The 22,085-nt window shown below is 44.3% G+C and overlaps 1 long non-coding RNA gene across 1 annotated transcript in view; it reads right to left on the minus strand.

The window, feature by feature from the left end:
• Window positions 1-404: 404 nt before the first annotated feature.
• Window positions 405-22,085, minus strand: part of LOC127048905 (uncharacterized) — a 30,098-nt gene continuing 8,417 nt past the window's right edge. The window contains exons 2-4 of the long non-coding RNA XR_007773806.1: window positions 2,529-2,592; window positions 1,728-1,765; window positions 405-725 (exon numbers count right to left, since the gene is read on the minus strand). This is a non-coding gene — a long non-coding RNA (uncharacterized LOC127048905). The remainder of the gene's footprint in view (window positions 726-1,727; window positions 1,766-2,528; window positions 2,593-22,085) is intronic.

Consider the following 22,085-nt stretch of genomic DNA (forward strand, 5'->3'; position numbering starts at 1 on the left):
TGGTTCAGAGTTCCAGTTATATTCTTTTTCAGACTGGACCTCTCTCTCAATCTAGACTCTCCCCTTGCCTTCCCTTTTGCAGTCTTTCTTCTTGGGAAGCCAGGCCATGGAGAAGAGGAGTCCTGGTGCCGTCCTCCCCACCCTTAGGCCTGGTCTACACTGGGGTTGGGGGGACCGATCTAAGTTATGCAACTTTAGCTGTGTGAATAACGTAGCTGAAGTCGACGTACTTAGATCGACTTACCACGGTGTCTTCACTACGGTGAGTTGACTGCTGCCGCTCCCCCCTCAACTCTGTCTGTGCCTCTCGCCGAGCTGGAGTACAGGAGTCAACAGGAAAATGCTTGAGGGTTGATTTATCGCATCTAGACTAGACGTGATAAATCGATCACCACTGGACCAATCTGACTGGTAGTGAAGACATACCCTTAAATAGGATTAACATAAGGTGGGAATCCTTTGTTTCCCAAACTTGACCCCACCTTCCCTTACAGTGGAAAGTTACAAGAAGTCCCGACTCCCAGGTAATGCTTTAGTATCAGATGACAAGACCACCTGACTCTGTAGGATCACAGCGTCCATGAGTCAGGGGCAGTATGGAGGGTCCACAGGAAGGCCAAGATTTTCACAGTCCATTGTCCTTGCTGATGGGCCTTCCGCCCTCTCTGGCTTTTCCATTGTTGTACCTGAAGTGTTAGCAGCAGGCGTCACCCAAAGTAGCACAGCTGAAATACAGATCCATAGTCAATATTCCTAACTTCAGATACAGAAATATACAGGCATACAAATTGGAATATCGCATTCAGTAAATCATAACCTTTCCAATGATATCTCACATGAGCCGTCTTGCATAAAGTACATCTCCGTTATGTCATATTCACAGCATATGCGTATTTTCATAAGGAATATGGAAAGCAAGTCACACTCGCTTTGAATGTGTTGTTTTAAAGGGTTTCAGAAAATATAGCATTAATAGAAATGTTATCAAAATGTTTGTAAAATGTCAGTGCAAATGAGATGTAAACATTCACCACACCTCCCCATGCAGTGCTAGGAACTCAAACCCAGCAGCCTGGAGCTATGCACAAGCAACCCAGCGTGAAACTGATCCACCAACTGATTGATACTATTACATTATGAAAACTGAGACTCTTGCAGAATTAATTTCCTCTTCATCTAGACATGACAGTGATAGGTACATGGTAGATAGCTAGACAGATCTGCTTGTTTACTCTTTCAGGATCAGGGGCCTGAATGCCAAATGATAAGTGCATTTGAGTGAAATGTAAAAAGCAAGCAGACACCTGCCTCTTTGTTATATTTCATATCCAAGAATGAGGTGATGATCGTGGGGACGGAAGGCCTATGATACAAGACTGCTGGGTTGCTCCAAACTCTGGTGCTGACTCTTAGATAACCTCGGGTGAGCCCCTCTGAGGTAGGTTGTTGCCTTAAGCTGCTGTGGAGGGCTCAGGAAGATCGGTGCAGCTCTTACAAGGGTGCGTTTGCGTGGGGCAGGCAAAAGGCAGCAGGAAGCACATTGAGAAGCAGAAATAACAGTGGCAGCAAGCAGCCAGCAGGGGCAGAAAAACCAGCGGCATCAAGCAGGCAGTGGCAGCAGCAAAAGATGGCAGCATCGGTAAGCCGGTTGCAGAGGTGTGTGGCAACAGCAGAGACACTGCTCAATGCCTCCCCTCACCTCTCTCCAGACGCGGACATGAACCCACCTCTGAACTCGTGGTCTTCACTCACCAAGGACAACCAGCTGTGAGGGGGTGCAGTGGAGGGAAAGGGGAGTGGCATGTTAAAGGGTCATTCATTCGTTGGACTTTCACACCACAAGGTGGGAAACTGAGGCAGAAGATGCTGCCCAAGGTACTGTGGGGTGGGTGTTTGCTTATGGTGACATGCTTTTGAATGTGATTGTGGTGTTTTCCCAGATTAATGCTGGGTTCCCTTTTAAGAAAAGTTTTTTTTTTTTGTTATACTGATTCAAGCTGGCAAGTATTGCCTCTTATAGATACCATGGGGTAGTGTTAAGTTTTCCCATATTAGTGGGTGGGGACTCAAGCCAGTTCTGTATTGTTAAGAGGAACCCCTAGGAACTGAACCTGGTGCTTTTTGCTGTCACCTCCACCTTACAGAGAATGCAGTAGCCATCCTCCCCCAGGCTAACTTGGATCTGTTGGCATGAGGGGCATCTGCCCATCCCTGCCCACTATGCCTGCAATTTTCACAGGTGCCTAAGGGAGTTGAGCACCCAACTTTCAAATGGGATTTAGGTGTTTAACTCCCTTAGGTACCTTTGTAAATCCCAGCCTCTGCATTTTCTAACACTTCTGTTGGCACTAGTCACCCCTGCTCTGTGCATACTGGGAGTATAATGATTATACCTGTCCCTTGAGCAAAGATATCCACTTGTATCCACTCCCTGTCCTTTTACACTATGCAGGTACAACTTAACCTTTAATGAGATCTTGGATGCATATACAGGGGACTCTCTAACAGGAGTAGAGAGGTTATCTTACCTCTTTATGCGGCACTGATGTGACTGATGCGCTGCTGGAATCCTGTGTCCAGTTTTGGTGTCCACTATTCAGGAAGGATGTTGATAAATTGGAGAGGGTTCAGGTAAGATCCAGAAAGAATAATGAAAGGATTAGAAAAAATGTCTTATAGTGTTAGACTCCAGGAGCTCAATCTATTTATCTTAACAAACAGAAGGTTAAGGGGTGACTTGATTACATGTATAAGTATCTAAAAGGGGAACCAATATTTAATAATAAGCTCTTCAATCTAGCAAAGAAATGTATGACATGATTCAATGGCTGGAGGCTGAAGCTAGTCAAATTCAGACTGGAAATAAGTCGTCTATTTTTAACAGTGAGGGTAATTAACCAAGGGTTGTGGCGGATTCTCCATTACTGACCATTTAAAAATCAAGACTGGATGTTTTTCTAAAAGATCTGCTATAGGAATTATGTTGGGGGACATTCTCTGGCCTGTGTTATACAGGAGGTCATACTACAAAAACAATGAGGAGTACGGTGGCACCTTAAAGACTAGTAGATTTATCCGGGCATAAGCTTTCATGGGTAAAAACCTCACTTCTTCAGATGCATGGAGTGACTGAAGAAGTGGGTTTTTTAACCCACAAAAGCTTATGCCCAAATAAATCTGTTTAGTTTTTAAGGTGTTACCAGCCTCCTTGTTGTTTTTGTGGATACAGACTAACATGGCTACCCCCTGATACTTGAGGTCAGACTAGATCATCATAATGGTCTCTTCTGACCATAGAATCTATGAATATATGAAACCTCTTTGTGTCTCAGCTGACCCATCTGTAAAAATGGGAGTAATAATAATTGCCAATTCTCACAATCCCCACTGTGGAGTAAACTTTTTAAAAATAGGGTCCTCAGACGAAAAAAGTCTATCTAGATGCCCAGTACTGTGAGTTAGGAACTTTATTCCCACTAGTTAGGTGGGTGATCTGCAGGGATTGCAGGAGGAAAGCAGTTCAAAGAAAAAAAAATGGGTTCACAATAAACTATATAGACCACTGCACACTGCCACGTCTCTAACACTTTTTAGGAGGAACGAACAAGTTTGGAGGAGTCAGATAAGCCTATGCAGACTGCTGTATGGGCAGAGTGTTCTTTTGTACAAGCATTCTTGAAAGTCTATACTGTGTGTATGGGTGTTGTGAGTAGGACTTAATGATTGGAGCAAGATGTTCCAGCACAGCATAATGAGAAAAAGAAAGGGGTCCAGCTCTGGATAGAAACCACAGCAGAAAGGTAAAGGAACTGAAATATTGATTCTTGATGTGGACTCAGGCATAAAATGAATAAAAAAAGGATATTATTAAGCATGGATAAAACCCTGGGATTATGATGTAGCTCTCGGCTCTTTTCCCTCAAATGCTTTGGGTTTGATCCCACAGAGCAATGCGTGACTCCTGTGAGGTTCTAAGTGACTTCAGCTTCCAGGGCTCAGCACCGCACAGGACCCAACCCTTAGACTGCCACTAAGAACAAATATCAGGAGAAAGAGTCCTGTGTGGATAATTGCCCAAAAGGTTGGAAATAGAAGAGCAGTTGGTGAAACTGTTAACATCTGGTGTTGGTTGCTTGAGAACCACCTGGAGTATTGCACACTTCAAGGCACTCTGAGGGTGGTGTTGATAATTTCAGTCACTAGTGAGGCTACTTGTTTCATGCAGGCTTTCTCTAACCATGATGAGCAGGCATTTTGTCCCACATAGCTTGGAGGAGGTGATGGTTGAATAGGAAAGAGAAGATTTTTGTTATGTTTTTGATGTCCAGTTTGATTCTAGACAGAGGATCATGCCCAGTGTGCATGACTGGCTTTGTGCGTGGGTCTCAGTGATGATTCTGAGAGGTGCCAGAGTTGTGAGGTACTTCACTACCACATGCCCTTCGCGTGAGGAAGTCTTGTCTGTGGCAGCACAACCATTGCCCTCCAGCCCCTCACAGGCTTCACTCTCTCTGTACAGATTAGTGACTGGCACACATCAACTCCTGAGTCCTCCAAGTGCTGAGCCTCTGTTCCACTAAACACTCCCAGAACTCTCAGATCCTCTATTCAGGGCTGTCCCTAGGGGGGATGCAGGGCCCAGGACATAGGCACTGAGTTTCTAATCTGCCAGGGGGTTCTCCCCCTGGCTCAGCCCAGGCCCCACCCCCACTCCACCCCTTTCCCCAAGGCCCCAACCACACCCTGCTTCTTCCCACCCAGTTCTACCCCCTGCCCTGAGCACGCTGCCCCCTCGCTCCCCTCCCCCCCCCCACAGCACCACCTGATGCTGTGAAATATCTGATCCGCGACAGGCGCTGAGAGGAATGGGGAGGCGCTGATTGGTGGGGTCCACTGGGTAGCAGGAGGTGCTAGGGGGAAGGCGAGGTTCTGGTAGGCTCCTTGTCCCCCCTCACCTGCCTGCCGCTGCCTCCCCATTCCCCTCCTCACCCCGCTCACCTCCTGCCTCACCTCCCCGCCTGCAGGGCCCCCCAAAGCACAGGGCCCGGGGCAGTTGCCCTGATTCACTGTACCCAAGGAACGGCTCTGCCTCTATTCCCAAAGGGACAGTACACACCAGCTTACTATTTTAACTCCAGCTCACCACTCCCCTTAACACACAGCACTTAGATATATAGTGAAAACAAGAATACGTTTATTTTCAAAGAACAGAGATTCCAATGACAGCAAGTAACAATATTAGAAATCAATGGTTACATATAAAAGAAAATCCCAACACACCTTTCTAGAGCCTAAACTTAACTCCCAAGACATTCCCCTGTTTCCTACAGGCCAGTTTCCCCCAAGTCCTTTTCCCTGTGTTTTCAGCCAGGTTTGCTAAGATTCCCTTTCATCAGGTCAATCCCATTGGCAGCTTCTCCTCACACACTGAAGGGTTCATCTACACCCTAGATATATCAGAGGAGACCATTGATCTTCACCTGAAAACAGGGTTCCCCTCCACTGTTTACCTCTTCCTGTTAATTTCTTTCTGAAGTCTCTGCAAGCTCTGCATTAGTATTTGACTCATTATGCTAATAGACTTTTCTTGTAAGATACACAGTCTCCAAATATCAAGAGTCTAGGGAACTCAAACATCCTCCTGAATAGCAATCCGGTAATTTCTCTATGAATCCTGTAGGGTTTAGGGGGGTAGGAGGGGGCGTTTATACCAGATCGATTTCTGTCATATCTAGATTCAGGTGTCATGTGAATGCTCTCAAATGATTTTTTTTCCTCCAGGATGGGGTATCTTGTGCAGAAGAACATTTGTATGTTCCAAGACTGTAGTTTCAGCAATGGAGGCTGAAACTCTATTTCAGTTCTCCCCATAAAACCCATTCCTCCACCAGGGTCTTTATGGAGACTAAATGGCACATCCCTGGGCTTCTGCAAGACAGCTAAGCATTTACAAATTAAGACCTAACTCCACTAAACTGAGTCTTTAAAGTCCATCAATCCTGGTTCACTAGCGGTCCTCACATTTTACTCATGGAGGAGGAGATGGGACTGCTTTTCTTCACTTCCATCTTCAAGGTTGTTAATCAGATGTCTAGCAGGTGTATTCTTCTAGGTGCTTTAGGATTTAGATCAACTAGGAAGCAGAATATCTAGGATTTAATGTAGCTTTAAAGAATATTCCTAAATACAAATAGTAATTTAAAAAAGAGTTAAGATTGAAGTATACTTCAGTGCTGTTCAGCTAATACCCAAACCAGTTTTACGCTCTCTTTACAAAAATTCTGGATCTTTTAAAAAAAACCAATCAACAGAATGCATGGAAATGAACAATTTAAAAATAAATGTATCCAGATAGTTCTCCATTGTGATGTAATCCTTCACAGAGTTGCCATCTTATGATTTTATCACAAATATTGTGGTATCTTGTTGTGACAGGGTGGACGAAGTTTGAAGGCCCCTTGCTAGAGGCCTCACTGCCTTGCCACACCCAACCCCAAGAAGGGGCAGAAGAAAGGTCCTCCAAGGTGCCTAGAGTGGCTGTGTGGGAAGCAGCCAATTAGAGACACTTCAGGGAGCAACCAATCGGGGCTCAGCAGGTTAGTATAAGAAGATTACAGCAGAATAGAGACAATGGATTTCAGGAAGGCAGATTTTGGTAAGCTCAGAGAGCTGATAGGTAAGGTCCCATGGGAATTAAGACTGAGGGGAAAAACAACTGAGGAAAGTTGGCAGTTTTTCAAAGGGACGCTATTAAGGGCCCAAAAGCAAGTTATTCCGATGGTTAGGAAAGATAGAAAATGTGGCAAAAGACCACCTCGGCTTACCCTTGAGATCTTGCGTGACCTACAAAATAAAAAGGCGTCATATAAAAAATGGAAACTAGGTCAGATCACGAAGGATGAATATAGGCAAATAACACAGGAATGCAGAGGCAAGATTAGAAAAGCAAAGGCACAAAATGAACTCAAACTAGCTATGGGAATAAAGGGAAACAAGAAGACTTTTTATCAATACATTAGAAGCAAGAGGAAGACTAAGGACAGGGTAGGCCCACTGCTCAATGAGGAGGGGGTAACAGTTACGGGAGACTTGGAAATGGCAGAGATGCTTAATGACTTCTTTGTTTCGGTCTTCGCTGAGAAGTCTGAAGGAATGTCTAGTATAGTGAATGCTTACGGGAAGAGGGTAGGTTTAGAAGAGAAAATAAGGAAAGAGCAAGTAAAAAATCACTTAGAAAAGTTAGATGCCTGCAAGTCACCAGGGCCTGATGAAATGCACCCTAGAATACTCAAGGAGTTAATGGAAGAGGTATCTGAGCCTCTAGCTATTATCTTTGGGAAATCATGGGAGACGGGGGAGATTCCAGAAGACTGGAAGGGGGCAAATATAGTGCCCATTTATAAAAAGGGAAATAAAAACAACCCAGGAAACTACAGACCAGTTAGTTTAACTTCTGTGCCAGGGAAGATAATGGAGCAGGTAATCAAAGAAATCATCTGCAAACACTTGGAAGGTGGTAAGGTGATAGGGAATAGCCAGCACGGATTTGTAAAGAACAAATCGTGTCAAACTAATCTGATAGTGTTCTTTGATAGGATAACGAGCCTTGTGGATAAGGGAGAAGCGGTGGATGTGATATACCTAGACTTTAGTAAGGCATTTGATACAGTCTCGCATGATATTCTTATAGATAAGCTAGGAAAGTACAGTTTAGATGGGGCTACTATAAGGTGGGTGCATAACTGGCTGGATAACCGTACTCAGAGAGTAGTTGTTAATGGCTCCCAATCCTGCTGGAAAGGTATAACAAGTGGGGTTCCGCAGGGTTCTGTTTTGGGACCGGTTCTGTTCAATATCTTCATCAACGATTTAGATGTTGGCATAGAAAGTACACTTATTAAGTTTGCGGACGATACCAAACTGGGAGGGATTGCAACTGCTTTGGAGGACAGGGTCAAAATTCAAAATGATCTGGACAAGTTGGAGAAATGGTCTGAGGTAAACAGGATGAAGTTCAATAAAGATAAATGCAAAGTGCTCCACTTAGGAAGGAACAATCAGTTTCACACATACAGAATGGGAAGAGACTGTCTAGGAAGGAGTATGGCAGAAAGAGATCTAGGGGTCATAGTGGACCACAAGCTTAATATGAGTCAACAGTGTGATACTGTTGCAAAAAAAGCAAACGTGATTCTGGGATGCATTAACAGGTGTGTTGTAAACAAGACACGAGAAGTCATTCTTCCGCTTTATTCTGCGCTGGTTAGGCCTCAACTGGAGTATTGTGTCCAGTTCTGGGCACCGCATTTCAAGAAAGATGTGGAGAAATTGGAGAGGGTCCAGAGAAGAGCAACAAGAATGATTAAAGGTCTTGAGAACATGACCTATGAAGGAAGGCTGAAGGAATTGGGTTTGTTTAGTTTGGAAAAGAGAAGACTGAGAGGTATCAGAGGGTAGCCATGTTAGTCTGGATCTGTAAAAGCAGCAAAGAATCCTGTGGCACCTTATAGACTAACAGACGTTTTGGAGCATGAGCTTTCGTGGGTGAATACCCACTTCCTCAGATGCATGTAATGGAAATATCCAGGGGCAGGTATATATATGTGAGCTAGCAAGCAAGCTAGAGATAACGAGGTCAGTTCAATCAGGGAGGATGAGGCCCTGTTCTAGCAGTTGAGGTGTGAAAACCAAGAGAGGAGAAACTGGTTCTGTAGTTGGCAAGCCATTCACAGTCTTTGTTCAATCCTGAGCTGATGGTGTCAAATTTGCAGATGAACTGAAGCTCAGCAGTTTCTCTTTGAAGTCTGGTCCTGAAGTTTTTTTGCTGCAGGATGGCCACCTTAAGGTCTGCTATAGTGTGGCCAGGGAGGTTGAAGTGCTCTCCTACAGGTTTTTGTATATTGCCATTCCTAATGTCTGATTTGTGTCCATTTATCCTTTTCCGTAGAGACTGTCCAGTTTGGCCGATGTACATAGCAGAGGGGCATTGCTGGCATATGATGGCGTATATTACATTGGTGGATGTGCAGGTGAATGAACCAGTGATGGTGTGGCTGATCTGGTTAGGTCCTGTGATGGTGTTGCTGGTGTAGATATGTGGGCAGAGTTGGCATCGAGGTTTGTTGCATGGATTGGTTCCTGAGCTAGAGTTATTATGGTGTGGTGTGCAGTTACTGGTGAGAATATGTTTCAGGTTGGCAGGTTGTCTGTGGGCAAGGATTGGCCTGCCACCCAAGGCCTGTGAAAGTGTGGGATCATTGTCCAGGGTGGGTTGTAGATCCTTGATGATGCGTTGGAGGGGTTTTAGCTGGGGGCTGTATGTGATGGCCAGTGGAGTCCTGTTGGTTTCTCTCTTGGGTTTGTCTTGCAGTAGGAGGCTTCTGGGTACACGTCTGGCTCTGTTGATCTGTTTCCTTATTTCCTCGTGCGGGTATTGTAGTTTTGAGAATGCTTGGTGGAGGTTTTGTAGGTGTTGGTCTCTGTCTGAGGGGTCAGAGCAGATGCGGTTGTACCTCAGTGCTTGGCTGTAGACAATGGATCGTGTGATGTGCCCGGGATGGAAGCTGGAGGCATGAAGGTAGGCATAGCGGTCGGTGGGTTTTCGATATAGGGTGGTGTTAATGTGACCATCACTTATTTGCACCGTGGTGTCAAGAAAGTGGACCTCCCGTGTAGATTGGTCCAGGCTGAGGTTGATGGTGGGGTGGAAGCTGTTGAAATCATGGTGGAATTTTTCCAGAGTCTCCTTCCCATGGGTCCAGATGATGAAGATGTCATCAATGTAGCGTAGATAGAGAAGGGGTGTGAGAGGGGACATGATAGCAGTTTTCAGGTATCTAAAAGGGTGTCATCAGGAGGAGGGAGAAAACTTGTTCACCTTAGCCTCCAATGATAGAACAAGAAGCAATGGGCTTAAACTGCAGCAAGGGAGATTTAGGTTGGACATTAGGAAAAAGTTCCTAACTGTCAGGGTAGTTAAACACTGGAATAGATTGCCTAGGGAAGTTGTGGAATCTCCATCTCTGGAGATATTTAAGAGTAGGTTAGATAAATGTCTATCAGGGATGGTCTAGACAGTATTTGGTCCTCCATGATGGCAGGGGACTGGACTCGATGACCTCTCGAGGTCCCTTCCAGTCCTAGAGTCTATGAATCTATAAGATCTGCTGGGCCAAGGTGAGGTCAGTTCCTTGCTAGAGCTGGTGGAGAGTAGATGGTGTAGCTGGCTGGCCGGGGGCGGGCGCACGCGCTATAGGCCCTTGCATAGAGCAGTGCTGGAAGAAGCGAAGGTGAATGCAAAGGAGCTGTGGGCTGGCTGTTGGGACTCAATCAGGACAAGGTCTTAAGGTAAGGGTGAAGAATATGCTGGAGCCATGGAGGGGTGGCCCAGGGAATTAGAACAGCTGTGTGGCTTACATAAAGGGACATGGCATGATTGCTATCTGTAGGGTCCCTGGGCTGGGACCCAGAGTAGAGGGTGGGCCTGGGTCCCCCTCACCAGCCACTGGGAAAGTGGCCTGGACTTGAGGCACCCTAGAAGGGGAACTGAACCATAGTGGCTCAGCTGGAGAGTTGTGGCTAGAAAGGCCCTGAAAGGGTGAAGACATTGCCACCAGGGAGGGAGCCCTGGGGCACTGCTCTGTACTGAAGCAGAGATGACTTGAGAGAGACATTACAGAGGGCATTAAGCGAGGCCCCTGTTGGACTTGTACCCTGGGAGGGTTTTGCCTTGTTCTTATCTCACAGATGGCCTTGTTCTTATCTCACAGATGGCCTATGTATGACTTGGCTGGAGGGCTGAGACACCAAAGACCCACCACAAACTGAGAGAGAGGGCCCAGGCACATGCACTGAGATCGGGTGCTTGTGTGAGGTGAGTGGGCCTCATTACACTTTTTTCATAAAGCCCCATCTTCTGAAGTCCTGTGATTACATGAGGTTCTCAGATTTTCTTTTTTAAAGTTTCTACTCCTTATGGTTGATGAGAAGCTTAAAAACATGGTCAGTCTATCTGAAAGGCTAAAATAAAAAGAACCCCACATCTATTTATTTGTTTTAAATCATAATTTGTAAGTCAATCTTGTAACTCTTTTGTGACTCATGATTAGGTGTTGGCAGTACAGCCTTAATCACTTCCGATTTACATCAACAACCCAGTTTCTGCATAATTAATTATCTAATTTCACCTCATTGATCTTCTTCCATCACCCAGACCCAGATAGGTCCTACTTTAACTTTACCCCAGCCCCAGTCTTTTGCAAGAATCCTTGCAAAAGATCAAGATGTTTGTAGGAGATTAATGAAAATGGTACAGTTAGAAACATTCTGGGCAAGATCCTCAGCTAGTGTCATAAAGCATAGCTCCAACTGGTTTCAGTAGAACTCAGCTGGTGTACACCAGCTGAGGATCTGGCCTGCTGCCTTTAAAATTCCTTTTCTGTTTTTTGTTTTTTTTTTACTAGTCTTTCCAGAAAAGTTCTTCTCTGAGAGGAGAAGCCATGTGTGATATTTCAAGAAGACTGATTTATTTACAGGAAAAGTTATGGTATGGATTTAAAAATTAAATTAGACCCTACCTGTGAAGCAACAGCTGTTGATTCCACAATGAAAGTATAACAAAGTAGTCTGCCCTTTAAGAGGCCGGGGCCTGAGGCCAGCTGCCTCTGTTGTTAATAGGTGTTTGGAACTGGTAGAAGGGATTATCAAACCCAGTAAGAAAGGGGTCAGGTAACTACTGGATGAACACCTGCTTCTGATAAAGGAGCAAGACTGGAGAAGAGCTGCTAGAACTGGAGCAGGAGACTAGCAAGGAAGATGTATGTCAGGGGAAAGGACCCACATTAGCTGCTGGGTTCATGCTGCGCTAGTTCATTTAGGGGTTTGCTAAAGATTGTTGGTGGAACCAATGCATAGTGCCCTAAGAAAAAGCCTGAACAGACCATGGGTGTGGTTTTTTAAATCCTCCTTCGGCTGGGGAGAGGACAGCAGCCTACAGAAGTGTCTTAGTGACACCTGCTTGGTCCCTTCCTTTTGCTCTGCCCTATAAAACAAAAAAGTGGTCGTCGTTTGATGAGACTAAATGGCATGATGATTTTGAACTAGTATTTCTTCAAGCAATGAGAAGTCGGCCTGTGTAATTTCCTGCCATATGAGGTCATAGAGCCAGAGGAACAAACCCTGTCTCACTCACACCAATGTAAAGCAAAAGTAACTCCACTTACTTCAGTGGAGTTAATCCACATTAACACTGATGTAGCCAAGAGCAGAATTTTGCTCATCTACTGCAACTAGATTTAAAAGTCTGTACGAGTCTAATAACAGTCATAAATACCAAGTCATTGACAGCCATGTCTCCTGCTTAAGGTTAGCATTGTGTTCAGGAAGGAATTTACCTTCATGTCAATTGGCCAAGAGTGTTGTGCTATTTAATGCATATTGGGATATTTTTTGCCTTCTGCTGGTGCATGAAGTGCAAGAACAGAGTACTTGGATTGATAAACCAAGGGTCTTGTCCACCATGGCAATCCTATGATCGGGGTGGCTCTAGGTATTTTGCTGCCCCAAGCACGGCAGGCAGGCTGCCTTCGGTGGCGTGCCTGCGGGAGGTCCCCCGTCCCGCAGATTCAGTGGCATACCTGCAGGAAGTCCGCTGAAGCCGTGGGACCAGCGGACCCTCTGCAGGCATTGCCGCCGCAGGCAGCCTGCCTGCCGCCTTTGTGGCAACCAGCAGAGCACCCTCCGCGGCTTGCCGCCCCAAGCATGGCCTTGGCGTGCTGGTGCCTGGAGCCGCCCCTGCCTATGATGGTACCGAAGTCCGATTGTCCATCTAGTTCAGCAGAAGCGTAACAAAAAGAAATGGGCTTTTATAGCTACAGAGGGCATGGACAGGCTTATAGCTAAAACATAGGAATGGGAAACCAGAGATGCTGGATCTGTCTCCACCTACACCAAAAACAGGCATAGATTTGCAAGAGGAACTTAAGCACTGTAATGTTCAACCTAACATTAGGTGCCTTACCCTGAGTGGAATCCACATCCCTCTCTTAGATGCCCAATCTCCATACACAAGGCATAGGGAGAGTTTATGCCTAAAAATGGATTCCCAGAACTCCCTTGCCCTCTATCCAACGCCCTTCCCCCTGGCCACTAATCACGCTGCCTGGAGCACCAGTGGCTGGCAGCACTACAGCCGTACTGCCTGGTTCGAGTCAGGCCACGCCACTGCCACCACCACGCAGCTCAGAGCACCGGGTCAGGCCAGGCTCTGCAGCTGCGCCTGCCCCACGAGCTCGCTGTCCAGAGCATTGCGCTGTGGGCATTGCCTGTGGGCTGGATGTGGCTCACGGGCTGTAGTTTGCCCACCTCTGGTCTAGCTTCAGTGTCCAGCCACTATATCAATTAGACCTTTCTCTGCTAGCTGGAAGAACCCATTTTTAAATATTTATTCCTCCTGTAGGTACTTATAGACTGTAATCTAGTCATCTCTTAACTTTCTGTTTGTTAAGCTAAACAGATTGAGCTCCTTGAGTCTATCACTATAAAGCGCATTTTCTGATCCTTTATTCATTCTCATAGCTCTTCTCTGAACCCTCTCCAATTTATTAATATCCTTCTTGAATTGTGGGTACCAGACCTGGATGCAGTATTCCAGGTGTGCCAAATACAAAGGTGAAATAACCTCTACCCCCTACTTGCGATTTCCCTGTTTATGCATCCCTGGATCACATTAGCTCTTTTCACCAAAGCATCATACTGTACTAGGAACTCACAGTCTGCTGATTATCCACCACAGCCCCAAATCTTTCAGTCACTGCTTTCCAGGATAGAGTCCCCTATGCTGTAAGTATGGCTTATATTCTTTGTTCCTTACATTTTGCCATAGTAAAACTCCTATTGTTTGCTTGTGCACAGTTTATCAAGTGATCTAGATCGCTCTGAATCAGTGACCTGTCCTTCATTATTTACCATTTTCCCCAACTTCTGTCGTCTGCAAATTTTATCCATGATTTCATGTTTTTTTCCAGGTTATTGATGATAAATAGCATAGAGCCAAGAACCAATCCCTGCAAGACCCCACTGGAAACAGACCTGCTTGATGATGATTCCCCATCCACAGTTACATTTTGAGACCTATCAGTTAGCCAGTTTTTAATCCATTTAATGAGTGATGTAAAGTTAACAAGGCATTCTGTAAGGCATTTGACTTGTTACCTCAACATTTTGATTAAAAAACTAGAAGTCTATTACATCAACATCATTACCTTTAGCAACTAAACTTTTAATCTCATCAAAAAAGATCAAGTGAGTTTGACAGGATCTATGTTCCATAAACCCATGTTAATTTGCATCCATTACATTACCTTCCTTTAGTTCTTTATTAATCCCATCTCATATCAACAGCTCCATTATCTTGCCTGGGATCAATGTATGGCTGACGGGTTTATAATTACCCCACTCATCCCATTTACCTTTTTAAAAAACTGGCACATTTGCTTTCTTCTGGAACTTCCCTAGTGCTCCAAGAAGTAATGGTCCAGCAAGCTCCTCAGCCAGCTCTTTAAAAACTCTTGGATCCAAATTCTGTGGATCTGCTGATTTTTAAAAATGTTTAATTTTAGAAGCTTCTGTTTAACATCCTTCAGGGATACTAGTGGAATGAAGTGTTATCACCATTTAATAAGCCTATATCTATCCCCCCCTGCCAAATACAGAACAAAGTATAGGACATTTACTTGGGATATGCAAGACTTGGGTTCAAGTCCCTGTGCCACATCAGGCAGAATGGGGATTTGAACCCCCATCACCTACATGTGATGTGAGTGTTTTAACCACTGGAGTACTGAGTAAAGAGGGGGTGGGGGATTCTTTGGGATGTTTGTGGGAGGACTCATCTGATAGACATGACCTAAGGTGGCCTCTTAGCATGTCTATCAGATTGGGAACTGCAGGCAAGGCAGATGAGGGAGACCCTAACTTGTGAATTCCATTTGGGCTTAGGTGCAAGTTGGCACCAAGCTGCTTGCTGGTGTTAGGACTGAGGTGGCTGTGTGCATTCCCACCAGCAGAAACTCAGACTTGTAGCAAATTTAAGCCCTACAGGGTTAGGTAGCGGCTGAGCTGTGAATGCCACATGCTGACTATTGGACCTAAAGGGGGAGTTAGGAACTAAGTCCCCTTGGTTAACCTGGCCCTTAGTATATGACTTTAGGTAACTCATTTAACTTCTCATGTGCCTCAGTTTCCCCATATGTAAAGTGGGGATAATTCCTAAACTGCAGGAGGAGTGCACCCATGAATTCTATTTGTGGAGCTTAGGCTCATTGAATGGAAGGTGCTATAGAAGTGCCAGTTGTTTAGCATAAGCTAGTGCTGGAAGTGCCCTCCCACGAGGGTGAAGGTAAGTGGGTCAGTAACAAAGAAAACATTCGTGGTTTCTATGCGTGAATGTTCCTGTGGCTGTCTGCTAGTCTAGACTACACTGTAGACGTGACCCTTTGGTGAAGGCATCTGATTAATACCTATCTTTACTGTTTATGTATCCTGCACATTAATACAGCTGAGACGCAAGCCAGGGCCCTTGTGGTCCATCGACAGCCGCAGCCAACCTACTAGGTAAACTTCAAAGGAACCTCATTCAGACCAAGCTAGCTGAAGCTAAGCTAAACTTGTCTTCCCTCAAAGTCACTGTGTGCTTCACTTAGAATGAGGACGGCAGCCACAGGAAACAAAGTTTTAAAAAGAGACAAGGCCAATTTGCCAAGTTTGGGGCTGGCTCTGAACTGCCCCAAAACACAGGGATGTTCAGATCTGAGGTTTTTGGTTTGCCCATTTCACAGATGAGCCAGTTTACAGACATGGCCGGCGCTTGCATTTAGGCAGCTTAGGCAATCGCCTAGGGCGCCAGCATTATTAGGGGGCGGCATTTTGCCAGAGGGGGTGGCAGGTGGCTCCGGTGGAGCTGCCGCAGTGGTCCCTGCGGAGGCTCTGCTGGTCCACGGCTCCAGTGGAGCTGCCACAGTCCTGCCTGCGGACAGTCGGCTGCTCGCGCGACTGCGGTGGACCTCCCGCAGGCATGACTGCAGCAGCTCCATCGGAGCCGTGGGAGCAGCCGACTCTCTGCAGGCAGGACTGCGGAGCCGGGGGACCAGCACGCGGGGCGGCAAAATGGCCGTGCGCCTAGGGTGCTCAAATCCCTAGCGCCGGTCCTGCTTACAGAGCTTAGGACCAAATCCGTGCTTCTGCAAAGTTCAGGGCTGCTGGGACACAGGGTTGTAATTCAAGCCCATCTCCAAAATACAATAAGAGGTGCTATGTTATTGAAAGTACTTCCTCTAGGTGAAGTGCCTGCCCTTCAGGTGCTCAAGTGTTCCCAGATCCATAGACAAGATGGTATTTTTAATTTCACTCAAAGTGATGTCTTGGATAACTTCCAGGTTCTAATCAATCAGAAGTGTCCTAGAGCTAAGAGTCCAAGTACTTAGAACAGGTTTCTCAAGTGAAGGATTTTTCAAAGGCGAGCAACTCTTCATAGCAAAAGACAAAAGCTCCTAAAGGGACATTCGGAGGTCATCATGGGGGCATGTGGAAGAATGTGTGGGACAATCAGTACATTAAGCCTGATGAAGTCTGGGAGCAGGAGCATTGCATTGCAATACGGCAACAAGATGGCATTTCCAGGCTGTGACAACTAAGTATGAGAGCGGGGGTGGGTTGTTGGGAGTTGGGATTCCTAGTTGCCAATTCATTGCACAGGCAAAATTCCTATTAACTTCCATGAGTTGTATGCACGTCTGGTGCTGTAGTCACCATTGCCCTGCACCCTGTGTAGTCACTTACACCAATGCAAAGCAAGTATAAAATGCTACCCATCAAACCAATAGGGTATCATGTTAGACCAGGGGTCAGCAACCTTTCAGAAGTGATGTGCCGAGTCTTCATTTATTCACTTTAATTTAAGGTTTCTTATGCCAGTAATACATTTTAATGGTTTTAGAATGTCTAAGTCGAATACTTTTTTGTATGTAAAGTAAATAAGACTTAAAATGTTTAAGAAGTTTCACTTAAAATTTAAATTAAAATGCAGAGCCCCCCAGACCAGTGGCCAGGACCTGGGCTGTGTGAGTGCCACTGAAAATCAGCTCATGTGCTGCCTTTGGCACGTGTGCCATAAGTTGCCTACCCCTGTGTTAGACCTACTTTCCACTGCTGTAAATGATCACATGAGGATTATGGACATGGTGAATCACATTTGTGGGCTTCAAAATCAGAAGCTCTAAGATCAAATGCCATTCCCTACTTGTAGATCACATAACAAGCAACCCTGTGAGATTCTAATCTGTAATGATAAATCCAAGTTACACTGTTTGTAAACTCTTAGCTAGCGAGAGGAGTATGTCTCTCTCTATGGTGCCTATCACATTGGTATCTAAAGGATTCAAGAGTAGTATTATCTAGCTAGGAGAAAATCTGAGCTTGGTATCATAAAATATTTATAATTTCCAGGACATTGCCCTTCCAGCTTATTACAATTTTAAATCAATATTTTATCCTAAAAACAAAACCAACATTAACAAGACACATTTCAGCTAAAATTGACAGTTGGACTATCCTCACTGCAGAAACTGTTGGAGGGCAAAGGTGGGTTATGCCACCTACTATTTCTCCTTCGATTATGTGGCCAGCTCCTGGCATAAGCTAGAGCAGCCTTGGGTGTGTATTTAGATGCTCTGATCTGAATTCCGTGGCTTGTTTTGGAGCGCTTGAATTGTTAAAGGATGGAGTGTGTAAAAGGAAAAGTGGATTTTGTGATGGTTTGTCTTATGACTTGGTAACTCTTCTTGCCTTGTGTTCTATAGAATACAGCATTCTGTTTTTGTTCTGTTTTTCCTAAATATACCATGGAGCCTTTGGATCAAGGTAGGCATAACACACTAACTAGTGGATATGTATCACCACTGACCTCTCTTGGGTAGAAGCAGACCTACTCAAGTGGTTGTGGTGATTTCACCAAGTTGTCTTAATCTCAAGTGGCATATAAAGCTTTAGCTCAAGCTTGTGATTTTTTTTGAACCTGAAGGGCCTGATTTCTATTTCCAGTGCTATGTGTAGCTAGTGACCAAAATGTCTCCTCTTTGCAGCCTTATACACAGGACCCAGTGAACACTGCAATTCCATGGCCAAAGAATTTGCCCCAGAATCCATCCCTTCCTACAGAACAGCTATCCAGAATGTAAGGTTTCAGTTTAAAAAACTTAAGCTTATTGTTATAGTAACCACAAAAAACCTTCTAAACCATGAACTAAGTATAAGCTGAGGCCTTGTCTACATTAGGCTTCTAGCCTCTGATGTAGCTGCATCACAGTAAATCACTACCCTGGTGAGATCCTCATTGGTGCAAGTCAGAGCTTACACCAGTGCAGTGCATAAGTTTTCAAGAACATAAAAGGTTGTTACAAGGAGGAGGGAGAAAAATTAACCTTTGAGGATGGGATGAGAAGCAGCAAGCTTAAATTGCAGCAAGGGTGATATAGGTTGGACATTAGGAAAAAATTTCTGTCTGGGTGGTTAAGCACTGGAATAAGTTGTGTAGGGAGGTTTTGGAATCTACATCATTGGAGATTTTTAAAAGCACCTGTCAGGGATGGTCTAGATAATACTTAGTCGAGCTGTGAGTGCAGGGGACTGGACTAGATGACCTCTCAAGGTCCCTTCCAGGTCTACCATTCTATCTATATTGGGTTTGTATCAGTGTAGCTGCACTGGTGGCTTATAAACCCCAGGGTAAAGAGTCCTGATGCAGTGCCATCTGCCTGAGTCTGTAGCTGGCAGTTCTGAGAGAAATGAGGAACTGACCCTATTCCTCTGTAAAGGTTGTTAACGTTGAAAACTAATAATTTAAACATCAATACTGTTAAGTTTGCAGATGAGAGAACATTGAGGTTAAAGAGAAGATTTGAGGAACTTCAATAGAACCTAAAAGTCAGGTGAACAATTGGCCTAAAGCAGATAAGTCACTATTGACATATGCATGGTTATGCACACTGGAAGAAATAATTTCAACTACTTGTACACATTGCTGGATTCTAAATAAACTGTAATTGACCATGAAAAATGTCTGTTCACACCAGTATCAGAAGGTTAGCCGTGTTAGTCTGGATCTGTAAAAGCAGCAAAGAATCCTGTGGCACCTTATAGACTAACAGACATTTTGGAGCATGAGCTTTCGTGGGTGAATACCCACTTCGTCACATGCATGTAGTGGAAATTTCCAGGGGCAGGTGTATATATGCAGGCAAGCCAAAGATAATGAAGTTAGTTCAATCAGGGAGGATGAGGCCCTGTTCTAGCAGTTGAAGTGTGAACACCAAGGGAGGAGAAACTGGTTTTGTAGTTGGCAGGCCTATCGGAGAAAACACCTGCTTTCCTAAATTGAGCTCCTCACCAACCAGATTTCCACATACTCATGGATGACTTGTTGACCCATCTGTGATACGTCTAATATTTTGTTCCTCTGAGTTGCAGCTTTGAGCCTGCTCACATTAAAATCTGAAGCAAGTGCCATTGACTTCAGTGTGACAGGATCAGGCCCCTAGTTTGTTAATTGTCATTTTACCTGTTCTGTAAAACATCATGTAAACTAGTGCCTTGCTAGTGCTGTATAAATGAAAGGAAAATTTGACATCACTAAAATAAATTGAGTTTCTTAATCTTCAGCCTCACTGTTTCTTCCATAAATGACCTTTCTTGTTGGAAATGTCTCAAGAGGGTGGCAAAAAAATTAATCTTCTGGAAGTATATTCTGAAACAGAAGAGCTGGGATCATTCTTTTTCTTGTTGGCTGGCTTCCACTTGGTTCTCAGTTTGCTGAATTCTCAGTTTGCTGAATTCTATCTATTACTGGATATTACATACACAACAGATGGTTCTGCCTTTGCTGAATCCTAAGTGAAAATCATTAAATGAGCAAGGAAATAATATTCCATTTTTCATTGTCCTTGGACTTGCTTAAGCCTCTCTGGATGGAGATCAGAGCCTCCCAAGGGAGGCCAACATCACAACTGGAGAAGCACTGCAACTACAGGAACAAAAAGGAAGGGGAAAAACTGAAGTTTTTCTCACCTGTGGAATGTTAGATTAACATGTCCTACACACAGTGTAGATAGAATTGCATGGTTGTAGCTGTTCTCTGATGTAGGAGATCAAGAATGAGAAGTCTTTGGACTGAGTCCAAAAATGTGAGTCTTCAAGAGGATGGGGAAGGAGACAGTTTAAAAAAATGTGAGCAGTGTCAAAATCTAGAGGTTCCTGGTGTAGTGCAAAGACCCATTTTAGCAAGTGTCCCTACAGAGCAGCTGCTTTTCTTACTACATGGCATTTCTACAGCCTATGAAGATCTCCAAACATTGTACAAATGTTAATTTAGCCTTAGAATACCCCTTTCACAAAGTAAACCTTATTCCAATTTTTACATACAAGGAAAGCAACACATGAAAGTTAGGAAAATTTGAAATAATTCACATCTAGAACCCACATCTGCTGGATCCCAGACCCATGCTTTCATCCTCTCTTAAAGATGGGACCTCTCATGCTATTGGTTTGCAGTGCACATTATCATTGTCCTTCTAAACAATTTTCTATTTGGTGTGTCCTCTGCTAGAAAAAACTCTGAATGCCCCTTTGTCCCCCTCCCTAACAAGAAAAATCTCTACTCTAAATTACCATATAATTGTAATCATACATATGATTACTTTAAATAATTGCCACAGTGGGAAGAAGTATTAAAACATACATATGTCCAGAAAAAACCTGTCTTATTTCCTCTAATCCTACTCTAGATTCTTCCCCCCAGTATGAATCATTTACCCCAGAATTCCCCTGATCACTTGACTCTCCATTTATCTGGATGACTTAGATGACCACAAATTTCCAATAACCAGGTTTGTACTCGGTGCGTGTGTATTTTTTGGCTAACCACATAGTGTTGAATTGGTAATCTACCTTATTTCATTTGCTGATTTTTGTAGACTCAATTTAATCCTATTGTTATGGAATCTAGGCACACTTTTCCACAAGGCAATATTGTACTGGTATGAATACTCTACTTGCACTTTTTCTTATGTCATCTCCTCCAGCTTTTCAATAAGCAATAAACCCCCAAAAAGAACTGTCTAGAGCTAAACTGGCATCCCTGGAGAATATACTTATCAGATGGGTAGTAGCAGAGCATGGCCCCGCCCTCCCCCAAGTAAATCTCACCCTTATGCCTGCCAACTTTTCAGAAACAAAAGGAGTGATCTACAATGTTCAATGGACTGGAGGGGCATCCGCCCCACCTGTCCAAAACTGGAACTGTACCTTGATTTGTTAGTACAGATACAGCCAAAACCCCAATAAATTATACAATCAAAAAGTTTAATGAAGAAAACTTTACATAAAAATAAAACTTGTGCTTGCAATTAAGTTTTCCTTTTTATTTTCCTATCCTCCATTTTTCTCTGAACTTACTGTCTTTCAGTGTCGGAAGGAAAATACAAACTAGGTTTTTCACCCCCTTTTATTTTTACATCTCATCTTTAAAACCGTTTCATGAAGATGCATTTCTTCTGACTTCAGCTTTTATAGTCCCTCTTTCATTTACTTCCTGTGTTTTCCGTCTCACCGCCTTTCAGTCCCTCACACTTTTCTTTATTTATCCTCCCAATACCCAGAACAATGCTATTATTCCCATATAGGGAGTGAATGGAAGCACAGACTCAATCATTTGCCGGAGGTCACACAGGGAGTTTGTGGTAGAGCAGACACTTGACTTCACATCTCCTTGGCCCTCACCAGCGATCTGCTATACTTACCTACATGCCTCCAGCTTTCATCCAGACCACATCACACAATCCATTGTCTACAGCCAAGCTCTAAGATACACCCGCATTTGCTCCAATCCCTCAGACAGAGACAAACAATTATCTCTATCAAGTGTTCTTAAAACTTCAATACCCACCTGCTGAAATGAAGAAACAGATTGACAGAGCCAGAAGTCACCTGCTACAAGACAGGCCCAACAAAGAAAGTAACAGAATGTCACTAGCGGT

The sequence above is a fragment of the Gopherus flavomarginatus genome, chromosome 4 (assembly GCF_025201925.1).
Source record: "Gopherus flavomarginatus isolate rGopFla2 chromosome 4, rGopFla2.mat.asm, whole genome shotgun sequence".
Taxonomy (NCBI): Eukaryota; Metazoa; Chordata; order Testudines; family Testudinidae; genus Gopherus; species Gopherus flavomarginatus.